Here is a 15,279-nt window from a genome sequence, read left to right as displayed (position 1 = left end):
TGTTCCCCAGTGTGGAGAAGAGAAGAGGCCCCCCCTCCGGCACCCCTAGTGGGTACTCACTGTGCTCAGAGGGGGAGGACCTCCACCCACCCCGGAAACATTAAACAAATCAGGTGACATCCACTGCGCTGTATCCGGGTAAGCGTAATATGGCTTGTAGGTAAAATAAGAATATAGAGCGGGTGAAGAGCACCCAAGATTTCAACGAGTATAGAATAAAACAAAGATGGAAGAAATGAAGAATAGAAGAGAACAAAAAGGCAGTAAAGTAGTAGAACAAGAATAAAGAAAGAAAAGAGAGGCTTGAGTTTTGGAGTTTTAACACAGATGACCTCGTGATCTTTCACAAGTCTAAGTTATTGTAAATCTACAATCATATCAGTTTAGAATTAGTAAACCAGTCAGTCCACCTTTCCCAATTAGCTCTGGCCACGCCGAGCCTGCCTTGGGTTGAGGCAAACAGGGTTTCATACATAGCATGTGTGTTGGTAATCATGACAATTTCCCCGAACGTGGGTGCGTTAAGATCTTTCCAGTGGCGCGTTAAGGCCAGTTTGGTGCTCAGTATAATATGGGAAACAATCGTTCTGGCTGGTTGGGGTATTTGATCAATATTTAGAAATAAGATGGCCAGTGCCGGGTCAGCGGGGATGGGAAATTGTGCTATTTGTGAGCACAAGTGAAACACCCTATTCCATAGTGTCCGTATTTTAGGACACTCCCAAAGGATGTGGTACAAGGTGCCGGGGTATTGACATTGTCTCCAACAAAGTGGAGATGCAGTGGGGGCAAATATGGATATCTTATAGGGAGTAATGTACCAACGACGCAGTATTTTTTGCGTCAGTTCCCAAAGGTTGATGCATTTGGTGGATGCGTAAGCTACTTTCAGCGCGGCTCTCCATTGGGCTTCTGTAAATGTTTTCCCCAAGTCCTTTTCCCATGCATGAATGTTGGAAGTTTTGCGGAATGTTAGTTTGTCGTTGAGGGTGTTATAAAAAAGAGATATCCCCCTTAGATTAGTAGAGGGTTTAGTAAGATATAAAGCAATCCTCCAGGGGAGTTGTATATCTGGGATATTGTGAGATTGGAAAAGATGCTTGATTTGGATGTATCTATAACTATCCAAATCTGCCAGGCCGTATTCAATTTGTAATGTGCGAAATGTTTTCATTGCTGGACCTATCATAAGATCCTCAATGTGTTTTATACCTTTTGCTTGCCAATGAGATATTTGCAAGTCGGGGATGAGTACACTGAGACCACCAAGAGGGATTTTTAAAGTAGAGGTAGGGACGGTAAAAGTTTGCGCAAGAAGTACCCTCCAAGCTCGTAAAGATGCCACTATAGAGGGGGCCAAATTGGCAAGGTCGGGAGCATTGGCTACGTGGGTCAGTAAATAGTTGTACAGGCTAGAGTTGGGGATTTGGTTTTCCTCAAGATCCTGCCATCGCGTGGGGGGTGAGTCAGGGAACCACGTCCTCAGTTGGGCTAGTATGGAAGCTATGTAGTAATCATAGATCTGTATGTTGCCCACTCCCCCTGCTGTTCTCGCGGTCAGTGAGTCTTTGAAGGCCCACCTGGCCCTTTTCCCTCTCCACAGAAAATTGTTTATTATTGCTTGTACTTCAGTAAAGTATTTAATGGGGACAGGGATGGGAAGGGACCTGAACAGATAGAGTAGTTGGGGCAAAACTATCATCTTTACTGCTGCCAATCTACCTGACCAGATGAGTTCTGTTTTATCAAGGGCTTGCAATTTAGATGGTAGGGATTTAAGAAGAGGGATATAATTATTGGTATATAATTCCCCGGATGTGGGGGTCAAGGTGATTCCCAGATAATCTATGCCCTTCTCACTCCACCTATAGGGGAACCGTGCGCTAATTCTCGACTGCATATCCTTGTCCACGCCCATGCCCAAGATATAAGACTTGTTCTCATTAACCTTATAATAAGACAACGTGGTAAATAGTCTCAGAGTGTCGTGTACCGAAGCCAAAGACTTTTCAGGGTTTGTGAGCATCAAGATAATGTCATCAGCGAACAGGCTTATCGTGTGTTCAGATGTTCGAGTTTTGAATCCAGTGATATTGGGGTGGGATCTTATATGTTCCGCCAGGGGTTCTAAAATTAAATTAAAGATCAAAGGGGAGAGTGGACATCCCTGGCGCGTCCCATTTGATATTGGGAAGGGGGCAGAAAGTACACCCGAGGTGTATACCTTCGCTGAAGGATTCGAGTAGAGGGCCGTTATAGCCGAAAGGATCATACCAGAGAATCCAAATTTGGTTAAGACTGCTTTCATATATCCCCAGTGGACCCTGTCGAAGGCCTTCTCCGCGTCCAATGCAAGGAGCAGAGAAGGCCCCCGCCCAGCGCCAGCCAGATGGATGATGTTGGTCAGTCTCCTCGTAGCATCCGAGGTTTGTCGTCCTTTCGTAAACCCAGTTTGGTCGGGATGTATTAAACAGGGCAGAATACTTACTAGCCGGTTTGCTATAAGTTTGGCATAGACTTTCACGTCCGTGTTTAGTAAGGATATAGGACGAAAATTGGCTGGTGTATCAGGGGTCTTACCTGGCTTCGGCAAAGTCACTATGATTGCACTCAACATTTCGTGTGGGAAGGAAGAGGAAGCGGCGGCAGCGTTAAACACTTCTGTCAGACAAGGCAGTAAATACGTTTTAAACGTCTTATAGTAGTCTCCGGAAAAACCGTCAGGACCAGGGGATTTAGACCCAGGAAGTGAGTCAATAACTTTGAGAATTTCGTCAGACGTAAAAGGTGTATTAAGTTGTTCCACGTGTTGTGAGGATAGAGTAGGCAAGGATAGCTGTTGTAAAAAGTCATTAATCAAGGAGGGTGAGGGCTGAGCAGTGGTAGAGTCGTCTTTTAAGTTATATAAGGAGCCATAATAGTCGCTAAATGCGTCTGCAATATCTCGTGGGCGTAACATCTTATGTTTGCTAGTGGGGTGAAGGATGTAAGGAATTTTTGATTTCAGTCTATGACCTTTAAGTCGGTATGCAAGTAGTTTTCCTGCCCTGTTGCCCTGAGTGTAATATGTCATTTTTAGTCTTTTTGTCTGCTTTTCAAAAGAGTCCAGTAAAAGGAGCCTCAGGTCGTGTCTCAGTCTGTGGAGCTGTTCAGTCAAAGATTGGGAAGTGGCCCGTTTGTTTTGTGATTCTAAGTCACGAATTTTGTTAGTAATGTCACGTATCCTCTGCTGCCGCCGTCTCCTCTCCCCAGCTCCCAGTTTAATAAAAATCCCCCGAATGTATGCCTTATGGGCATTCCAGAGCACAAATTTATTAGGCATCGAGGGCCCGTTGAGGGAGAAAAATTCCCCCAAGTGGTCCTCGATATACGATCTACATTCAGGCAGTTGCATAATGTATGAGTTCGCCCTCCAAAGAGGGATTGATTCAAATGTAGAAGAGTTTTTCAGAGACAGCGTGATAGACGCGTGGTCAGACCACGTGATGGTGTTGATAGATGCCGATAGTGCCTTAGATAATGTGTGTTGATCGACCAAAAACAAATCTATGCGCGAGTATGTGTGGTGAGGGGCAGAAAAAAAGGTGAAGTCTCGCTCCGTTGTATGCAAACATCTCCATACGTCATAAACATTCTCGCTATGCAGTGTGCTGCCCAGAGATAGGGGTATGCGTTTGGACGTGGAGGTAGTGTCAATGGACGTATCAGGTACAATATTAAAGTCACCACAGATTACCATCGATCCTTGGCCATGTTTCCGAGCCTTCTTCATAATTTTGTGAAAGAAACAAACTTGACGGGTATTGGGGGCGTAGACATTTACAATGGTGTAAGTCGTTTGATTTATATCACATATCACAATCAAGTAGCGACCCTGAGGATCAGCAATTGCCGTATGTAAATTAAAAAGGACAGAGTCTCTGATTGCTATCATTACCCCTTTCGTTTTAGAAGTGGCATTTGCGAAAAACGTGTGTGGGAAGTTCTTATGTTTACAGACAGGCGCCGCATGTTGGCAGAAATGGGTTTCCTGGGCGCAGAGGATGTCTGACCCAGTAGATAACGCTTCTTTCCACATAGACTTCCTTTTCATAGGGTGGTTGAGTCCTTTAGTATTAATAGATAAGAAGTTAATGGCCATGGGAATGGTCGGAGGATGAAAGTGTGATATGTGCTGTATACATAAAAAGAGAATAGAAGACGTCTTCTAGAGGTGTTAGCAGGTGTAAAATGACCACTCCATGGGGAAGGTACTCACAGTTAAGTCGAGATTGAGTGTGATCTGTAAACCGCTTTTGAAGATGGTCTTGCAAGCTGCTGTCCGTACGATGAACAGGTGGTCTTAAGGTGAGTTGCCGGATTTGCAGGAACTGGTAAAACTCCAGGAAAAGAGAAAATGCATGTAAAGTAATTGAATGAAAAAAAAAGAAGAAGGTCCAACTTGTATAAACATAACTAAAATAATGAAAGAAAGAGAGCATGATAAGCTCTAACTTAGAACCAAGACACCCCTCTAGGGGGAAGGGGTGAGTCGTAAGCAACCGAGTGTTGCTCAGGTAATTCGGGGTAACAGTTCAGGCCCAACGAACGACCTGCCTCCCCAACGAGAGGAGAAAAGACCCCGTTGGTGTACAATCAAACTTGTGAGTTGCCGTTTCGCGGTGTCGCTGACTTCCAGTCCGGGCTGAGCGTCCGACGATTGGAGGCGTCTGCATTGTTGTCCTTAGGATCAGGGAGAATCTTCCATTCTTTTAGTAAGGTAATACCTTTGTCCAGGGAGTCTATGACAAACGAGCGTTCCTGATATGTGACCGTAATTTTGGTAGGATACCCCCAACGATAGGGGATTTGATGGTTGCGCAAAACTTTCGTGATCGTATTTAGATTTCTTCGTTTTTGTAGTGTATGCTGGGACAGGTCAGCATAGAACTGAAGGTGTTGGTATTGAGGAGGGAGCTGCTCCTGCTTACGAACGTATTGCATCAGTTGTTCCTTTGAGTAATAGAAATGCATACGAAGAATCACATCCCTGGGGATTTTGTCTGGGAGATACGAAGGTTTTGGTAGTCGGTGTATCCGGTCGATAGATAGTTCAATGGCTGAAAGATTGGGTAGTAAAGAGGTGAACAGGTCGGTAGCATAGGAGCGCAAATCCGAGGCTTGGATGGATTCAGGAATTCCTCTAATCTTGAGGTTGTTCCTCCTGGACCTGTCCTCAATGTCGGCCAGCTTATCTCTAACCCATGTGGACTCCCCTTCTTGCAGATCGTGCGCATCCACCAAGTCATTTATGGTGGAAGCAAATTCCCCCATCTTGCCTTCCAAATGATCAACCCTGTCTTCCACCTTTCTCACAGCTCCGCTGAGCCTATTCATGCAGCCCATTAAGTCAGCTTGAAGTGTGCTCCTCAGGGAGACCAGCATGTCCTTCAGTACCGTATCCAGCACTGGTTGATTGGTAGTAGGATAATTGGAAATAGAGTCATGGAGTTCCCTGGTGTCATCCTCAGAGTCTGCAGCCGGGCTCAGCGCGGGACTGCATCCAGAGCCATCCAGCTTCAACTTCACTTTAGCTGGGCTCCCCGAGGGAGAGGATGCCGGTGGGGAAGCCTGGTCGCTGTAGGAGTCTATATTGTTAGGGGATGAGGTATTTGTGGGCAGTTTTAGTTTATGCTTTGCAGTCAGTGGAGAAGGGTGGTCGGCGCCATCTTGCCTACCTTGATGGCGCGGTTGGAGGAAGAAATCCGTGAGCCGCTGAGGCTTCGATGAGCCTTTTCGCTTGCCCATCATGCTCACCAGGTGTGCCCCTCTCAAAACGCCAGGTATGTGGACGAATATCGGGGTCCTATTAGCCGCTTGTCGCCGTGTTGTCTTTGGGGAAGCAGGAGCTCTGGAATCAAACGTCCATTCGGTTCCGCTGCAGGCCACGCCCCCAGGCAGTGACATATTAATCGCTGGCTTGTGATTGATGAGATATTAAGTTCAAGACACTTATGATACCTGAGGAGATACTTTGTGTTACCTCCAAAGGTTCATAATTCATAATTTTTTGGACTTAATCCTATTTGTTTGTTGAGCGCCACATTCAAGTATTCTTCTACATTGTTTCTACATTGTTTTGGTAAAAAAAAAAAAAAAAACTGAAAATTGTTACCAATACTTACTGTAATTTTCCTTTCCTGGCCTGCCCTCATGTCAGCACACAATGGGTTAACCCCTTCCTCCAGTCTCTCAGTACCACCTTCTCTTAGCTGATAAAAGGGAGCCCCCCCTCCCCTGCCCTTGTTCCATTACAGGCGAACGACAGGCTTGTAGGGAGGGGAAAAAGATTTTGCTGACGTGAGGGCAGGCCAGGAAAGGAAAATTACAGTAAGTATTGGTAACAATTTTCTGTTTTCCTGGCCAACCTCACGTCAGCACACAATGGGATTTGATTTAGCTGATATAGGGTGGGATAACAAAAAGAGTTGAAAAAACAACTGGTAATACTGCTTTAGTGAATATTTTATTTTGCTTGGAAGGGTGCTGACACCACTGCGTTTCCAAAATTTGATGCACTAGCCACTGTGACATCTAAACTGTAATGTCTTGCGAAGGTTTCGCAGGAGCTCCAACTAGTGGTCCTGCATATGTCTTCAACCGATATTTTAGCAGAAGCTGCCCATGAGGCTGCCACCCCTCTTGTAGAATGAGCTCTAATAACTTGTGGAGGCGTCAGCCCCTATTTCTCATATGTGAGGCTTCTCCCCTTGGTGATCCAGGTAGCTATGGTTCTAGCTGATGCCGCTTCTCCTCTTCTAGGTCCTGATGGCAGGACGAACAAGGTATCCGTTTTGCGCATCTGTAGAGAGCGGTTTACGTAGGTTGAAAATAAGTTGACCATGTCCAATGGTCTGAGATCTAGATCCTCCGCTTCTCTCGGCGATTGGGTGAAGCTGGGTAGGACCGTCTCCCAATTTACATGGAACTTGGAAACCACCTTAGGGGTTAAGGCTGGCGAGGGCCTTACGATCACCTTGTCTGGGAGAATGATGCAAAGGAATCTTTACAAGATAGAGCTGCCAGCTCTGAAACTCTCCTTGCTGATGTTATGACTGTGAGGAAAATCAGCTTGACTGTCAGGACCCATTGTGGGCATGTCTCCGCAGGCACGAATGGATGTTGGAGCAAAGCTTTTAGCACCGTGCCCAAGTCCCAAGCTGGGAACAGGGACTTCCATGGTGGTTTTATTCTTATGGCCGCTCTAACAAATTGCTTTATTAGCGGCTCATCTACCCATTTATGGCCTGTGAAGCAAGACAAGGCTGACACCTGCACCTTTATGGTGTTGTATGCTAAGCCCATACTTAAAGCTGACTGTAAAATCTCCAGCACCTGCACAATGTTTGCAGACAATGGGGAGAAGTTTTGTTGTAAAGCGAATTCTGTAAATTTTCTCCAAATCCTGGTGTATGTGGCATTAGTTGTGGCCCTTCTTGACTTCAATAGTGTCGAGAGTACCTCCTCTGAGATGCCCTGAGACAGTTGCAATCTGCCTGGGTTGGGGTGACACCATTGGTCCTGCTGTAGAAGATCCCTCTTCAGCAGCATCCTTATTGGGGGAACTGCCGCCATCTGCAGGAGCAGTGGGAACCATGGCCTTCGTGGCCAGAAGGGTAGGATTGCAATTGCATGGACGTTTTCCCTCACAATTTTTAATAGGGTTTTCATTATCAGTGGTGGGAAAACCTAGACTAGGAAATTCCCATGGGATTGAGAAGGCATCTTGAGCTAGCGCTTCGTTGCAGTGGAATCTTGACACAAACTGGGGGTACCTGAGCATTCTCTGGGGTCGCCATCAGATCTACCGAGGGTGTACCCCACCTGTAAAAGATTGTTTTCAGATAGTCCTTATTGAGTGCCCACTCGTTTTTGTTGGGAAAATCCAGACTCGGATGGTCTGCTATGTAATTTTGACTGCCCGAAATGTAGGCTGCCGTCAAGGCTTCCATATGTGCCTTGGCCCAGGCAAATATCTCGGTTGCCAGCTGCAGCAGCGGCAGGCTTTTGGTTCCTCCCTGATTGGTTATATAAGCGACCGCTGTCCGGTTGTCCAACATAAGCTCCCTGAATCAAATTCTCGAATGCCAGTGGGGCTAAGTATCTTTCTTGTATCTCCAAAAGGTTGGAGTGTCTGGTCTCCATCCTGCTCCATTTGCCTTGAACCTGTCTGCCGAGGCAGTGAGGACCCCAGCCCCGGAGACTGGCATCCAAAGTTATTTGGATCCAATCTCCGGGGCCGAGAGGCATGCCCCGCGACAGAGTTCCTGGCACTATCCACCACGACAAGCCCTGGCGGATCCGTCTTGGTATGAATATTTTTTGGTGGAGTGATACCCCATCCCACTGGTTCAGAAATGACGTTTGGAATGCCCTTGTATGAAATCTTGCCCAGGGAACAGCTGGGGTTGCTGCGGTAAACATTCCAAGAAGCATCATACAGTCCCCCGCCGACAGCGATGAGGACTCGATTACATTTTTCACACAGGCTACTAGCTCAGCTATCTTGCAATGTGGTAGCAAGACCTGCCCTTTGCTTGTGTTGAAAACAAGCTCTAGGTACTCCATCTCTTGGGAGGGAATCAACTGGTTCTTCTGCTTGTTGATAATCCAGCATATTCGGATAGAATTTTCAGCACCACTTCGCCTTGTGCCGTTAACTCTTCGATTGCACGGGCCACTACCAAGATGTCGTCTAAGTAGTGGAAAATTTTTATGCCCCTCAAACGTATAACAGTGAGGGTAGCTAGCAAGATCTTGGAAAAGACTCAAGGTGCTGTGCCGATTCCTAAGGGGAGACATTTGAACTGGAAATGATCTTCCCCTACCATGAAACTCAGGTATTTTTGGTGATGCCTGTTGATTGGGACATGAAGGTAGGCATCTGCTAAATCGACTGATATTAGCCAGTCCCCTGGTTGCAGAATTGATATAATTGTAAATATTGATTCCATCCTAAATGTCTTGGGATCGATGTAGTGGTTAAGAGATCTTAAGTCTGAGACCTCCAGAGGCTTTGGGCACCAGAAAAATTGGGGAGTAAACCCCTGTTCCCTGCTGCTTTACAGGAACCGGCGAGATTGCCTCTTTCTGAAGTAATTCGGTCACATATTCTTGCAAGCACCTTCGTTTCTTCTGATCTTGTGGCCATTCTGTCTGTACAAAGATGCCCGGTGGTTTTTCTCGAAACATTATCTTGTACCCTTGCTTGACCGTTTTCTGGACCCATTGGTCCTTGACCTTCTCCGCCCATACCTTCCAAAAGGATGCCAACCTGGCACAAACCTGGGGGTGATGGGCGGTCAACCCGTTAAAAGGACTTCTCCGGTTTCTTAGCGGCCTTAGCCTTCACGTTCCAAAGAAAGGAGCTTTGTGAGCCTCTCCATTGGGGTCTTGTATATTCTCGGCCTGGTCTATATGACCTGGCCTCCTGCGACCTTCTGAACTCTGATTGGCCTGACCAAGCAGTTTGCCGTCTCCTTTTGGGTCTTTGTGGTAGCAGACCCGACTTCCCTCCAGTAGCTCGTTTAATAGCTTTCTCCGGGGTGTCCCCGAAAAGCATCTTGCCCTTGTGTGAAATGTTACAAAGTGCCTGTTTCGAGGTACTGTCTGCCACCCAATGGCATAACCATAGGGCCCTTTTTGCCGTTACTGAAAACATCATAATTCTTGCAACCAGTTTTACTAGGTCTATAGAGGCTTCTGCCAAAAAGGCAGCTAAGAGATAAAGTTCCTCCATTGCTGAAGTGATTCTGGCCGTCTCTACGTCAGACTTCAGGGCCGTCTCCACATTTGTAAACCTAGCCCTTCAGCGCCCTGGAGATTGAAGTTAGGGCTATGGCAGGGCGACAAGCTGCTCCAGCAGTTAAATAGATCTTCTTTAGATCTGTGTCTGTGCGTCTGTCCATAGGGACTCTGGAGGTTGTAGAATTCTGCAATGGCAGGGGCACCTGCCTTGCTAGGCGCTGCAAGGCCACATCTACCCCTGGAGGTGACTCCCAAAAGGCAGCATCTGGGGTGTTAAATGGGTATAATCTTAAAAAGCGATTTTGTACGTTCGCCTTCACTTCCGGCTTTCCCCATTCCTCATCGCATAATTTGCGGATCTCCGTCATGAACGGGAAGGTTGCCTTTTCAAGTTAGGGAAATATCTTTAATTTTTTCCAGAGGCTGAGTGTCTTGATCCCAGTCTATGGCCCCCTTCACTGCTACAATGTAAGGGTCTATGAGTTGGAAGTCAAACAAATATTCCAACGGTTCATCAGAGTCTGAAGAATCTCCTGAAGATATATCAAGCCCTGGTGATGCGTCTTGCTTCTGCTTAGATGCGTTCTTGGCTCTAGGCTTAGTCCCGGAGGCACTGCGACTGCCTGCATACTCTCTGTCACTGCCTCCTGAATATAGTCTTTTGTCCTACGTGCCTCTGTTTCTCTATCTGTGGCTACATCTCTTATGCATTCTGTGCACAAGAGCTTTTCAGGGGTGGCTGGCGCTGAACAAGCCCAGCAGAGGCCTTCGGTGGGACGGCCTCTTGTCGCACTTGATTCTGCCGCCGTAGCTGTCTGAGCATTTTTGCGGCTTGGACTACCCATTGCTTGGGGTCTATGTCCTGTGCGTGACCCAGATGTATGCAGAGATTTTGAACGGTGGCGGGATTTTATCTTCCGCGACTGTCTTTTTTAGGACTTCTGCTCCTATAAAGACAAAACACCTTATTAGGCTGGTGTTGCACTCTTGTTTGGTGGCCCCCGTAGACCCCTCCTACCTTTCCGACGATCTTCGTGCACTTTGGGGCTGTGGTGAGCTCATACTACAGCAACAAAAGACAGGATATAGAAATAAGAAAAAAGACGTTTCTATTCTATCGCTTTTTTTTTTTTTTTTTAACTGGCTCTTTAAAGGAAAAAAACTTAATAAACCTTAATACTGGATATGAAGTCACTCAGGGTGGCAGCAGATTTGTAGGGTATCTGAAAAGCTGTAAACACATGGTGCAATGCATTTTGTGATCATGGCTCAGTAAGCACTGACACAGCCCAGCCACCTCTCCCCCACTCTGAAGGAAAACTCACCAGTATAGCTCTCTCACTAGCTGTGGAAAACAGCACTGGAGCTTCTGGCTCTCCAGGCTTTATAGCCCCACAGCCCCGACCCCCTGTGAGGTCATCACCGACCGACAGAAAACACAGGGGAGACGGCCAGCGGAGCTCCTAGAAAGCAGGAAAGGAAAGCACAATACTACAGCAACACCACAGCCTAAAAATTGTAAGCACTTTAAGCCCTAGTATGCCTGCATGGCTCCTGCACATAGAGCCTCCAGTGTGATAAAAGGAACTACCTTTATTGTTCTGGACATTGCGATCCCAGGAGAGGCTTGAACCTGGGTGGGTAGGTTCGGTAGGGGGGGTGTAGTCTAATCCGCGAGCATGGTGGCCTGGAGTCCGACCAAAAAAAAGGAACAAGGGCAGGGGAGGAGGGGCTCCCTTTTATCAGCTAAGAGAAGGTGGTACTGAGAGACTGGAGGAAGGGGTTAACCCATTGTGTGCTGACGTGAGGCTGGCCAGGAAAAAAAAATTCCAATAAACATTTATTGATTGGTTTGCGCAAAAGTTATAGTGTTTACAAAATAGGGGATAGTTTCATGGCATTTTTATTAATATTTTTTATTTTTTACTAGTAATGGCGGCGATCAGTGATTTTTATCATGACTGACATTATGGCGGACACATCGGACATTTTTGGGACCAGTCTTTTATACAGCAATCCAAGCTATACAAATGCACCGATTCCTGTGTAAATGACACTGGCAGTGAAGGTGTTAACCACTAGGGGGCAGTGTAAGGGTTAAGTGTCTCCTGGGGAGTGTTTCTAACTGTGGGGGAGGGTGGCTACGTGTGACATGTCACTGATCTCTGCTCCTAATTACAGGGAGCAGAGATCAGTGACACTGTCACTCGGCAGAACGGGAAGATGCTTGTTTACATTAGCATTTCCCCGTTCTTCCTCTGAGTCTCCCTGCGGCGATCGAGTCCGTGGGACCCGCATCCCAACTTATGGAGGTTCCGGCTGGTGCGCACGTGATGGCAGGGCGGCGACATTTAAAGGGACACCCATTTACCCAGCCGTGCCATTCTGCCGACGTACATCGCATGCGCCGGCTGGGAACTGGTGGTAAATCCACAAGGGCTTTTTTTTTTACCACTACTATTCCTTTATATTGGCTTTTAAAATTTACAAATGCAGCAATTTAGAATTTAGATGAAAGGTTAGCACTGCAAAACACTTTTTGAAAGATAAAAAGAGCATTTTACATACAACTATATCGATCAGACCAAAATGAGGAACAAATGAGGAACAATGAGGGACAGAGGGACATTGCTGCAAATCAGGGACAGTTGGGAGCTATGGTATATAGTATGTAAATATTAGTAGATGTTTCTGTCTAGCTGTGTTGAGTGGCAGATGTACAAGGAGCAGACACCAAAGGAACCAGTTGACAATATATCTTGCAATAAAGTCCCAGCACAGGAGACTGGCAAAATATTTATAGACCGTACAGTGTAGATACAGTAAAAGCATAAATAAGGTACGCTGCCCCTTTAACAAACAATCCATATATCTGTTTCATACGCTGTAAACCAAATAATGTGAGGTGAATAAATATAAATCATATTACTTATAACTTAAACAAGTCAAACTAATGAAAAAATAAAAATAATATGCAGCAAATTCAGTGAATAAAACCTATGAGGTCCATCCTCCAATGCATGTTCTGTGTCCTCTTCTCTCCCTCTGGCTCCACCCCTGACTGACTGTGCCCAACACCTCCTGCTCTAAGACCCCTTTCACACTGGGGCATTTTTCAGATGTTTTTGGGCTAAAAATAGCACCTGAAAAACTCCTCCCCTTCAGCAACAGTGTGAGAGCCCAAGTGCTATCACACTGGGGAGGCCGAAAAGTGCAGCTAAAACAAAGGTAAAGTGACACGGCTGGCAGCCAGCGTGTAAGGGCTCTAAGTCAGTCAAATGTGCCGGGCTGAGGAAGACGACGGGTTACAGCGCTTTATTATTGTCTCAGGAGGCAGCAGAAGGCAGACAGTTTTTATAGACTGGGAATTTACAGACATTTGGAAACCATGGTCTGCACCCAGCCCAAAAATTCTGTGTCCTGTACTGTATGACCAAGAAAAGTTAGTGGTGCCTAAGCACTACCCTATAAAATGTACCCTTTGTCTTGAATCCCTCCTTAAAAAAAGCATTCTGCATCACATATAAAGCCTTATAGCTGTATGTCTGCAATGTGAGAAGAATAGCATTGAGCCTCTGACTGCTAGTTTCATGAGGTTTGGATTGAGACTTGATGATGTCATTACTGTGCTACCCTCTGTTCTCATTGCTGCAGAGAAATCTGTACCTGAGGACCTACAGACAAACATCTTTCTGCTTCTGTTCCATTCAATCTGTGGATTTTTGCTTTCTGAAATGTCCCTGCTATCAGTGGTGGCCCATACATAGAGCCCCCCCCCTATCCTGATCTACATACAGGGATGCCATACCATGGATTCCAATGGGGAGGTTGAAGCACATGATTAAAGCCAGAGGCACTGTGCTCTGTACCCACCCAGTTGTGCAAATTAATATTTGCTAATCCCAGACTAATCCTCCTCCCGGCCAAACAGGAAGCAGGTTATGAGACCCGTTTCCCTATTGGCCAAAACACCAGGTGATCCTATTGGATGCTCAGGAGGAGGGAAGAGGAGGACAGAGGAGAGCATGGTCGGAGGAGAAGACGCGCTGACCCACCAGCCACCACTGATGGCTCCCCCACAGTGGCACTCCCCGGCTCAGATGGGAGGGAGGAGAGATCGGAGTGAGGAGGTAAGTAGGCCATCCATTTCCAGCCCCTGCCTGCTATTGCCCAATTATTTCTCCATCAGCTCCCAGGAAGGCAGCTCTGAGATAAGTAAAGAAGACCTTTCCTCTGCCAATATGACCAGCTCTACAAAGACATGCCGTGAAGTACAAGGCATGGTAAGTTGGGAAGATCAGCTGCAGGGAGTCCACAGGCAGTACTAGATAATGGCCCTTTACCTTTCTGGACACAACTTTCAGGGTTCTCTTCCTCTTAAACAGCTCACTGCCATGATTCTGTTGGTCATGCAGGAGTATGGTTTCTTTAGACAGAATTACAAAACCATCACCAGAGAGATTTCCATACACAGGGATGATATAGACGATTGCTCTGAGATCCTCCAAATGATTTCAGTATTTCCCATAACATTATTTCTCCCAACAACATTAATGGAGCACCTATGTCCAGCACCACTCAAAACAGAATAAAAGATTATAGACTAATAAATATGTAAGTAAATCAAACTTCTAAGTAAATTTAGTTGAAATGGCCATACCAAACTACTTTGTATGAATGTATTCATTTCATTTTCAAAAGGTGAAGTCTGTTATTAATATAATGTCTGACTGCACTGATGAAAAAAATAAGTCTGCATTAATATTAGAGTTTACTTACTATAACACTTTGGCTCAGGATTCCACCCAGTTTTTGTACACGTTGTTGTTCCATAGTATTTTCTGTCTGAAGTTAGAAACCCAGGATCACAGTAATAATAAATCGAATTATAATAATAAGCATCCGGACTTATTGGGAAACGGTACGAATCTCTGATATATCCATTTTGTAGGTTAGGTTGAATACATTTTTTGGCTGTAAAAAAGAAATAACCCACATTTAGTTTTAGAAGAATACAATATATCAAAATAATTGTCCTATTATGTAAATATTTATGCAAGCTGTATTTAAACATAACATTTCATATTTCTGATATGTGCCTGCTGTACCATGTACTTATAAATATAAAAAAAGTATATTCTCGTTGTATTGCTTCCTTTATGTGAACCTACAGGTGTTCCTGCCAGCCCCTCTGATTTCCTAATAAAAACTGACCACACTAAGCATGAACGCACAACATGGTCAGTCCTATAGCTTTGCTGAGAACTCAGTCTGCTCTGCTCCAATGATCTTCTGCTAAAAACACCTGCACTCTGCGCAATCGTTCAATGGGCAGACAAGGGTGCTGCAGTTTCTCCTCCCACAGTTCTGAGCTTCTTATGCTTTTTATAGCTATACATAAATATTTTGCCTTTGATTTCTATTTTAAACTGAACAAGTTGTTTTACAAGGTGAGGGTTCACATATACAGTGCTTTAACTAGCTATAGGTTTT

At 45.6% G+C, this 15,279-nt stretch overlaps 1 protein-coding gene across 1 annotated transcript in view; it reads right to left on the bottom strand.

Moving 5' to 3' along the window:
• Window positions 1-14,753, bottom strand: part of LOC143928079 (coagulation factor XIII B chain-like) — a 508,518-nt gene extending 493,765 nt beyond the window's left edge. Inside the window, exon 1 of the mRNA XM_077452694.1 lies at window positions 14,566-14,753. The gene's annotated coding sequence lies outside the window, so the exon portion shown is untranslated. The remainder of the gene's footprint in view (window positions 1-14,565) is intronic.
• Between the last annotated feature and the right edge of the window lie 526 nt (window positions 14,754-15,279).

Source organism: Lithobates pipiens, unplaced genomic scaffold, assembly GCF_037356315.1.
Source record: "Lithobates pipiens isolate NorthernLeopardFrog02 unplaced genomic scaffold, aLitPip1_a1.2 Scaffold_23, whole genome shotgun sequence".
In the NCBI taxonomy this organism is placed as follows: domain Eukaryota; kingdom Metazoa; phylum Chordata; class Amphibia; order Anura; family Ranidae; genus Lithobates; species Lithobates pipiens.
Note: the sequence above shows the minus strand (reverse complement) of the source record. Positions and strands in the feature narration are given on the sequence as shown.